Here is a 10,395-nt window from a genome sequence, read left to right as displayed (position 1 = left end):
TCTACTGACTGCTAAACCCACACAAAGAATAATAAAAATAGAGTCTTGTGTAAAGGATATCCATGACATATATACATACATTTTATAGCTGACACGATATGATGTCAATACCTCATCAAAGGTCTAATTATCCATGTAACAATTAACATTCTAGAGTAGATAACAAATACTAAAACCCTTTCAACTTCCATTCTCAAATACACTTACAGCTATCTGATTATTGTGTCCATGATAATGTGTCTATTTCAGGTTCTTGCATTTCTCCAGGGCCCTTGGGGCTACAGAAACAATCATAGTTTTGTTAGTCTTGAGGTTGCATGGAAAATGTGAGCAAAAGCAAGCAACTTAATTGTGGCACAATAAACTCAAACTTCATTTAAGGACACACTAAAACATGGAATGAAGGGATGCTTCTTTACATATCAGATCGAAAATCCAGAAAATGAAATGTGAAGGAAAGGATTTTACTGACCAAGTCCAATAGCATCTGAACCTTTCATGATCCTCAACCTCCTGCATGAGTTTGTGAACATCCTGAAATATTTCATTTAATTAGCAGAAAAGAATGTGAATGGAAGTTTCAGGGACAACAAATAATTCATGACCAGAAAGACAAATTGATTACATTACGTCCAAATAGAAATATACAGAATTAATGAAACAGAAAACACATGAACTATGAAAAGCAAATAAGGTTACTTACGCCCATGGCACATCACCGACAAGCATCCAGTCTCCATCCTTGTCTTCATAAGTAATGACATACTCAGAACCATTCAGGAGATCCATCAAATGATTCTCAGATAACTCCTCTCTGCCTGGTATTCCATGAGAATCACACCGACCTGAATTCGAATGGAAAGGAGTCAATCATATGCACCATATTAAGTTTCAGCGAAATTAATTTGATTTGGATAGACAGGCTTCCATCCATGATTTAATTTATTTTCTCATGGGAAAAAATTGAATTAAGGTTTTGATATTTGTTAAAATGAGTATTGTTGCAAATAATGGCATAAAGAAACATATATCTGAACAAAAAACATTCTTCGTTATTTTCTATTTCATTTAAAAAAAACAAATAATAAGGAATAATTAAATCTCACCAATTGTGAAGCCGCTGAACATTTTCTCAAGTGCTGATGAAAGTTCCTTATAGTTTTTGTATATTTTGAGATCAACTTTCCTCAGATAAGGAGCTCCATCCATGCTAACCTTCACATAAAGACACCCTTGCCCTTGTATTCCATCAGCATCATCTTTAACCTTAGATGGATTTGTAATCATAGTATTCTTCCGATAACTACGGATTGGTGGCCAACCAACCACCTGTGCTCTGCCATATGCATGCCCGTTACATGTTCAATGTTCTAACTTCTTTCAGCATAACAGAAACAAACTAAAAATCCCATCTACATAATTAATTACATCTGTATCGTACATGATCAATTAAGTAGAAGATAATTTGGCAGTAGGTCTATGGAAAAATTATGCATCTCATGTCTGTTCCAAAGTGTTATGGTTTACAATTGAACATAAAGTAATTGATTAAATTACTTTATGATTTCAGTATCAAAACACTCGAGTCTAGAAACCCAGAAGTAGACAAAACTTGAATACATATGTTAACGTCCAAGGGAAGATCTTAGTCTCTCAAAAGCATACATAATATTTTACATAAAGTAATTGATTAAATTCCTTGCTTAGTAATGTCATTTCATGGATACAAAGATCCTGGCGCCGAGAAAAAAATCGATTCTTCCTATTAAATGAATGGCAGAGTTTATACCATTGCAAACCCTTGTTGAACCACAAACCACCAAACGGATGTCACCCAGATTCTACGTTTGTGCACCCAAAAAAGACTCTATTTTCACCGAACGTAAGGAAGAAGGGGAAAAAACAGCGAAGAGCAAACAAGAAAATGAAAAAATCAGTGAAACGGCGAGGGAAATTATAACAAATTCGATTAAAAGATCCAAGCTATGCCAAAAGGGGGGAAAAAAGAAACAAAAAACAGAAACCAGAACGCATGAAGATTTATGAATCTATGAAAGAAAAATCTAGGATCATTTTTATCACACTTACTTCGCTGCAGGAGCTACCGGACTATCATTCCCAACAGAACTACAGCCCTTCGGGTGACCTTCCACTCCTGCTCAGCCGCTTTCACCGCTAGGTCCTTCCCCACATTCCCTTGCCCAGAAAGCTGCCCTGCACTGCCACCGGACGCAACCTCCCCTCTCCCCGAAAACAAGCCGCCACCTTTTACCGAGTTCACTTCAGATCCGCCACCTTCGGCGGTAAATCCCCACGTCCCGCCCCCATCGTTGGCGTCGGAGAACCCCCTCTTGGCACCAGAGACGAAGCTCTTGGGGAGCAAATCCAGGGTGAGCCCGATCTTCTCCACGCGGTGGGGTGACTCCGACCCAGGCAGCCCCAACCTGAGTTCCATGGCCTTGAGGTTCAGAACCCCTCCCTCGACTCCGCCGGCAGAGGAGTTCCGCTCCGACAGACCTATGTAATCATGCTCCACCGTCGACGACATCAACCTCTGCATAGAGAACAGGAGATCATCAAACTGCTGAAGATTCAAAGGTAGTCGAACAAACAATCGCAAAGGGCAGAGGAGTAAAAACAAAAAAAAACGGAGACACCTTTGCGTCTGGTTTTGCTGATCGTTAGCAGCTTCCTCTTCCTCCTACATTAGACACTTTGGGCTTATCGTTAGCCCATATCCGTCGGAGAGGGAGGCGACGACGACCGATAAGAGATCAAGGGACGAAGCCTTCTCAGAACCTATCTGCATCTTGGCGGATCGAGCGGTGAATCGGAAGCACAGATCTCCGATCTCTGTTTCTGTCTGCTTTGAATTGGGAGAATAAAGGAGGTCGAGATTGGGTCGGCGATGGGAGGGGAGGAGAAGATAGAGGCGGAGAAGGTGAGTCGCCCGAAGACGGCTCTCTCTCTCTGCCTCCCGTGGACGACATCATATAGGGTTAGGTTAGAGGGAAGAGTTGAAAATTTTAGTTAAGTATTGGAGGGAAAATTATCATAGACATCAGATTTTAAAAACCGATGTTAAAATCGGTGTCTATTAACGAAAAAACGGACGCTTATAGACATCGCCTAAAAAACCGATGTCTATGAGCGAAAATCTGCGCTCATAGACACCGGTTTTTGGAAAAACCGGTGTAAAATACTCAAAGACATCGGTTTTTGCTTAAAACCGTTGTTGTTCCACTGATGTCTATGAGGGTTTTTGTTGTAGTGCATCTAATCTAGTACCAACAGTACAAGATGAGATACCACAAGAAACCGCAACACGTATCACATATGATGCACAATTATAGACAGTGCCTTGTCATAATAGGAGGGTTGTTAGGCAACCTAAAAGATTCATGTTTTTGGGAGAGTCGTCGGACTTGATCCCAGGTCTACTCGGAAAGCCTAGAGGTTCCACTGTACAAAATTTTGTACAAAGGTCTGAACCTTTTCCTAGCTACCATGTGTTCTTTTAAATTAAATTTTGGATCGCCTGCGGAACTTAACACGTTTGATCCAAAACTTAATCTATTTGTTCTTTTAGGTTTTGACTTGGATCTCCTGCGGAACTTAACACGTTCGACCCAAATCACCTTAAGTTATTAATTCCATTAAATATTAATTTCCATAATTGGTTCCCAGTACTGACGTGGCGAGGCACATGGCCTTCTTGGATATGGGAGCAACCACCACCGACTAGACAAAACTTTTTATAGAAATTTAATATTTAATTTCCTAAAATAACTTTAGGTTAACCGAAAAGAACAATCAAATCACAAGGAAAAATAAAACAAAAAAACACAACTTCGAAAAACATATTCGAAATACTAGAACGTAAGCCTCTTGTATTTGGTATTATTTCCATAAATAACTAGTATGATGCGGAAAAGGAAAAACTACTAGTTATACCTTCTAGAAAGACCTCTTGATCTTCTACCGTATTCCTCTTCTAACCTCGGATGTTGTGTGGGCAACGATCTTCCGAGATGAGAAACCACCAACCACCTTCTTCTCCTCCAAGCTAGGTTCGGCCACAATAAGGAAGCTTCACCAAGGAAGAAAATCAAAACACCAACCAAGCTCTAAGAGATGCTAGCTTTCTCTCCTTCTTCTTCATCTTCTCCAAGTAGTATCCGGCCACCACGAGAGCTCCAAGGGGAGAGAGAGGTTCGGCCACCACAATAGGAAGAGAGGGAGAGGATGATGATGGCCGGCCACACCAAGGAACAAAAGAGGGAGAGAAATAATAGAGGTTGTCTCTCATGAAGGCACCCCTACCCCTTCTTTTATATTCCTTGGCTTTGTCAAATAAGGAAATTTATTTATAATAAAATTTCCTTAACTTTATTTGACAATAATTAATTAAGAAAAAATAAATAAAATTTCCTAATTAATTGAATTGTGGTCGGCCACCTCATGGAGAACAAATAAGCCAATTTTAATCAACAATTAAAACTTCCTTATTTGTCTTTGGAAATTTTAAAAAAAAAATAAAATTTCCTTTAAAATCCCTTCATGGTTGATAAAAATAAATTTCTATAATTTTAATTTAACAATATGTGAATAATTTTTAAAGAGAAAATAAAATATCTCATCAATCTACAAATAAGGAAAGAGATCTAATCTCTTTCTTTAATCTTTTGTAGATCTTTTACAAGAGAGATATTTTAATTTTAATTCTCTTTAATAAATTATATCTTCCACATAACAAAAATTAAAATTAAAATCCTTTTTAATTTAATATGGCCGGCCCCTCTAGCTTGGGTTCAAGCTGGGGCCGGCCACACCAATTTATGCTTAGGCCGGCCCTAGCTTGGTTCCCAAGCTAGCTTGGCCGACCCCTATTAGGTGGGTATAGAAAGTGGGTATAGGTGGGTATAGTACTCTATAAATAAGAGGCTACGATAGGTACCGAGAGGAGGAATTGGTTTTGGTCTCCCGATAAAATTAAGCATCCCGTGTTCGCCCCGAACACACAACTTAATTTTATCAATAATAATTCATTCCACTAGAGAACTATTATTGAACTACCGCACCAATCCCAAATTAAATTTTTAGGCTCCTTCTTATTATGAGTGTGATAGTCTCCCTGTGTTTAAGATATCGGGTGTCCACTAATTAAGTGAGTTACTGACAACTCATTTAATTAATATCTTAGTCCAAGAGTAGTACCACTCAACCTTATCGTCATGTCGGACTAAGTCCACCTGCAGGGTTTAACATGACAATCCTTATGAGCTCCTCTTGGGGACATTATCAACCTAGTATCTCTAGGACATAGTTTCCTTCTATAATCAACAACACACACTATAAGTGATATCATTTCCCAACTTATTGCGTTTATTGATTCATCGAACTAAATCTCACCCATTGATAAATTAAAGAAATAAATATCAAATATATGTGCTTGTTATTATATTAGGATTAAGAGCACATACTTCCATAATAACTGAGGTATTTATTCCTTTATAAAATCAGTATAAAATAAACAACCTCAAATGGTCCTACTCAATACACTCTAAGTGTACTAGTGTAATTATATAGTCAAGATAAACTAATTCCTAATTACACTACGACCTTCCAATGGTTTATTCCTTTCCATTTTGGTCGTGAGCTTCTGTTTATAATTTATAAGGTACTGATAACATCATCTTCTATATGTGACACCACATATTATGTTATCTACAATATAAATTAATTGAACAACTACAAACAAATGTAGATAATTTGACCAAATGTGATTCTTTATTCATAATGAATGTTTACAAAGCTTAGGCTTTCAGTATACACTTCAACAATCTCCCACTTATACTAATGACTAAGCTGCCATATCTTCTACCATATATCTGATTCCCATTCCCTCCATATGCCGATCGAAAGCTTTCGCCGGAAGGGCTTTAGTGAAAGGATCTGCCAGGTTATCCGCTGATGCAATCTTGGCGATGACAACTTCTCCTCGCTTCACGATATCTTGTATCAGGTGGTACTTGCGCTCTATATGTTTACTTGCCTTATGAGCTCGTGGTTCCTTCGAGTTTGCAACTGCACCACTATTATCACAATAAATTGTGATGATTTTGGGCAAACCAGGAATCACATCTAAGTCCATTAGAAAGTTCCTGAGCCATACTGCTTCTTTAGCTGCCTCAGAGGCTGCTACATACTCTGCTTCCATGGTTGAGTCCGAAACGTATTTCTGCTTAACACTCCTCCATGAAATGACTCCACTGCCTAAAGTAAACACATAGCCTGATGTAGACTTACTGTTGTCCCTATCTGATTGGAAGTCTGAATCCGTGTAACCCACAAGGAGCAAATCGTCTGCTTAGTAAACTAGCATATAATCTCTAGTCCTTCTCAGGTACTTTAATATATGCTTTACCGTAGTCCAATGTCCTTGTTCAGGGTTACTCTGATATCTGCTGACCATGCCCACAGCAAAACAAATATCTGGTCTCGTACATAGCATTGCATACATAAGGCTTCCTACAGCCGAGGCATAAGGAACTGCTTTCATGTCTTCTATCTCCTTTGAAGTCTTAGGAGACATCTCTTTAGATAGAGCTATTCCATGCCTGAAAGGTAAGAAATCTTTCTTGGAATCCTGCATGCTAAAACGAGCAAGGATTGTATCTATATATGAAGCTTGGGACAGACACAACATTCTTTTCTTGCGATCCCTTATTACTTTGATCCCAAGTATGTGTGCACACTCTCCTAAGTCCTTCATATCAAATTGTTTGGACAACCATACTCTTACGTCTGATAATACCTTGACATTGTTGCCAATTAACAAAATATCATCTACGTATAGTACAAGAAATACCACCACGTTTCCGTTACACTTCTTATATACACAAGACTCATCCGGACTTTGAATAAATCCATATGACTGGATTACTTCATTAAACCGATGTTCCAAGATCTTGAAGCTTGCTTTAGTCCATAAATGGACCGATTGAGCTTGCACACTAGATGCTCTTTGCCTTTTTCAATGAACCCTTCTGGTTGCTTCATATGGATGTTCTCTTCAAGACTTCCATTAAGGAAAGCTGTCTTGACATCCATTTGCCAAATCTCATAATCCATATGAGCAGCAATGGATAAGAGTATCCGGATAGACTTAAGCATGGCTACCGGTGAAAAAGTCTCCTCATAATCGATTCCCTCTTTCTGAGTGTACCCTTTCGCAACAAGCCTAGCTTTGAAGGTTTCTACCTTCCCGTCTGTCCCTCTTTTCCTTTTGTAGATCCACTTGCATCCAACGGCTTTTACACCATCAGGTGGTTCTACAAGCTCCCAGACCTTATTAGAGTACATAGACTCTATTTCAGAATTCATCGTCTTTTGCCAAGATGCTGCATCTATATCTTGGAGTGCTTCGTCATATGTCCGGGGATCAGGTTCATGTTTACCCGGGATCAAGTCCGAAGACTCTCCCAAAAACATGAATCTCTCAGGCTGCCTTACAACCCTCCCACTACGACGAGGCACTGTCTGTGGTTGTGTATCATGTGTGACACGTATTGCAGTTTCTTGTGGTACTTCATCTTGTACTGTTGGTACTAAAGTAGACGTGTCCTCTCTTAGTTCTTCTAAAACAACTTTACTACTGGACTTGTGATCCATTATATAGTCTTCTTCTAAAAACTGGGCATTGGTGCTAACAATGACCTTCTGGTCTTTAGGACTATAAAATAAACCTCCTTTCGTTTCTTTGGGATATCCCACAAACACTCGAACTTCTGTACAAGATTCTAACTTATCAGCATCTGGTTTCAGCACATGTGCTGGACTACCCCAAATCCGAATATGTCTTAGACTGGGTTTTCGCCCATTCCACAATTCTATGGGAGTAGAAGAAACTGATTTAGAAGGTACTAAGTTCAGAACATACACTGCTGTTTCCAGAGCATATCCCCAAAACGAATTTGGTAATTCTGAATAACTCATCATCGATCTAACCATCTCCATAAGAGTCCTATTCCTTCATTCTGCCACACCATTCTGTTGGGGTGTACCAGGTGCGGACAGTTGGGATTGAATCCCGGCCTCTGATAAGTAATTCCTAAACTCTCCTAACAGGTATTCACCACCATGATCTGACCGTAGTGTCTTGATACTTTTACCTAGTCATTTCTCCACATCAGCCTTGTATTCTTTGAACTTATCAAAGCACTCAGACTTGCGGCGCATTAGGTAAATATATCCGTATCTTGAATAATCATCTATAAAAGAGACAAAATATTCAAAATCACCTCTTGCCTGGACAGACATAGGACCACACAAATCAGAATGAACCAATTCTAACACTTCTTTGGCTCTATACCCCTTGGCCTTGAATGACCTCTTGGTCATTTTACCTTCCAAGCAAGATTCACAAGTTGGAAAATTTTCCAACTCTAATGAACCCAAAAGTCCATCGGCTATTAGCCTCTGAATCCTACTTAAGTTAATATGACTAAGCCTTAGATGCCAAAGATATGCTTGGTTCATTTCCAAAGGTTCTTTTCTTTTATTTGAGTTAGAAGATGAGTTATAAATTTCCATGTTTTGCTTTGTGGAAGAAATTGGATTTAAAGTATACAAATTGCCAACTAATGTACCAGAACAGATAATCACTTTATTTCTCTTAATAACTACATCGTTACTGAAAGAAACTGAATATCCATCTAAAAATAGTTTAGAAACTGAAATTAAATTCTTTCTAAAACTGGGTACATAAAGACAATTTCTTAAAACCAAATTTCTATTTCTACTAAAAGATAAGTAGACGTCTCCCACTGCAACAGCTGCCACCTTAGTAGCATTGCCCATGTAGATGGTAATTTCTCCTTCAGATAGTCGTCGGGTTTCCTGGAACCCCTGCAAGGAATTGCAGACATGATCAGTGGCTCCCGTATCTACACACCAGGTGCTGGTAGATAACACCGCTAAACATGTTTCAACAACTAGAGCATGAGATATACCTTTGTTTTGGTTCCTACGAGGACAGTCCGCCTTCCAATGTCCTGCTTGCTTGTAGATGAAGCACTTGCCCTTCGGCTTCTTCACTCCAGCTTTAAATCCCGTACTCTGAGACTTATTCACTTTCTTTGCTGAACCGACTTGTTTCTTCTTCTTCTTTCCTCTCGGTTTAGAAGTAGAACCATTTTCAGCATAGTGAATTTGAGCATTGTGACGAAATAATCCTTCTGCTGCTTAAAGTTCTGTCAGTAGTTTCGCTAATGAATAAATCCTCTTATTCATATTATAGTTCAGGCGAAACTGCTCAAAACTTCTCGGTAGCGTTTGGAGAATCATATCGATCTGGGTTTCCCCATCAATTTCTCCTCCAATGATCTGTATCTCGTTCAGATAAGCCATCATCTTTAGGATATGATCCCTCACAGGAGTACCCTCTTGCATGGTGGCTGTCATTATCTTTCTCATGACTTCTTGTCTAGAAGCCCTATCCTGATGACCAAAGAGATCCTTGAGATTGTTCATAATATCATAGGCTGTTGGTAAATCTTGATGCTGATGTTGCAATACATTTGACATTGAAGCCAAAATGTAACATTGCGCCATCTCATCTGCTTTTACCCATTTCCTATGATATTCAATCTCCTCTTGGGTAGATTCACCAGTAGGTACTTCAGGACAAGGCTCAGTCAGTACAAATTTATAGCTTTCAGCAGTAAGGACAATGTCCAGGTTCCTTTTCCAATCTATGTAATTAGGTCCAGTAAGTCTATTCTGTTGAAGTATGATGGACAGTGGGTTGAAAGTCATCCTAAGAATCACAAATAACATATGGTCAGAACTCTAAATTTAGAATAATATTGATTCCTTAAACAATACTATTTTAAATTAACCAACACCTCAAAACACCGTGAATTTTGTATGCCACGTTAGTGTGGACGTATACAAATTCAACATTTGTAAAAAGAAGGGGTTTATCCCATTAATTTTATTATCTTGTCAACCTTACTTTTTGACAAATAAAATTAATAGTTGGTGTCTTTTGGTCACACAAATAATAGCAGTGACTCCGATGGGGAGGGTACTATTAGATGTGTCTATACCATTACTTGACACTAAGTCCATTAATAAGATTATGCCCCTTCCGTTGGGGAAGATCACACGCTCTTAATTAACTTCCTATAGTCATCCAAAAATGGAAGTCTGTTCTAGTGATCCACAAACAAGCTCATCCGTTATGGAGGAAGGCACTCAGAGCCAACGTGCAAGCTTGTTTGTATCACTTACAAACCAGTAATGGAGACCATGGGACTTATTTAAAAATCTCTCTCCCACTTAGTTATTTATAAACGAGGAATTTTAAATATGCTAGCCTACTAGTCATGT

General features: G+C 38.8%; 1 pseudogene; it reads right to left on the bottom strand.

The window, feature by feature from the left end:
• Window positions 1-220: 220 nt before the first annotated feature.
• On the bottom strand, window positions 221-2,649 carry LOC122034494 (annotated as a pseudogene).
• Between the last annotated feature and the right edge of the window lie 7,746 nt (window positions 2,650-10,395).

The sequence above is a fragment of the Zingiber officinale genome, chromosome 11B (genome assembly GCF_018446385.1).
Source record: "Zingiber officinale cultivar Zhangliang chromosome 11B, Zo_v1.1, whole genome shotgun sequence".
In the NCBI taxonomy this organism is placed as follows: Eukaryota; Viridiplantae; Streptophyta; class Magnoliopsida; order Zingiberales; family Zingiberaceae; genus Zingiber; species Zingiber officinale.
The sequence above is the reverse complement of the archived record's forward strand: the minus strand, read 5'-3'. Positions and strand labels throughout refer to the sequence as shown.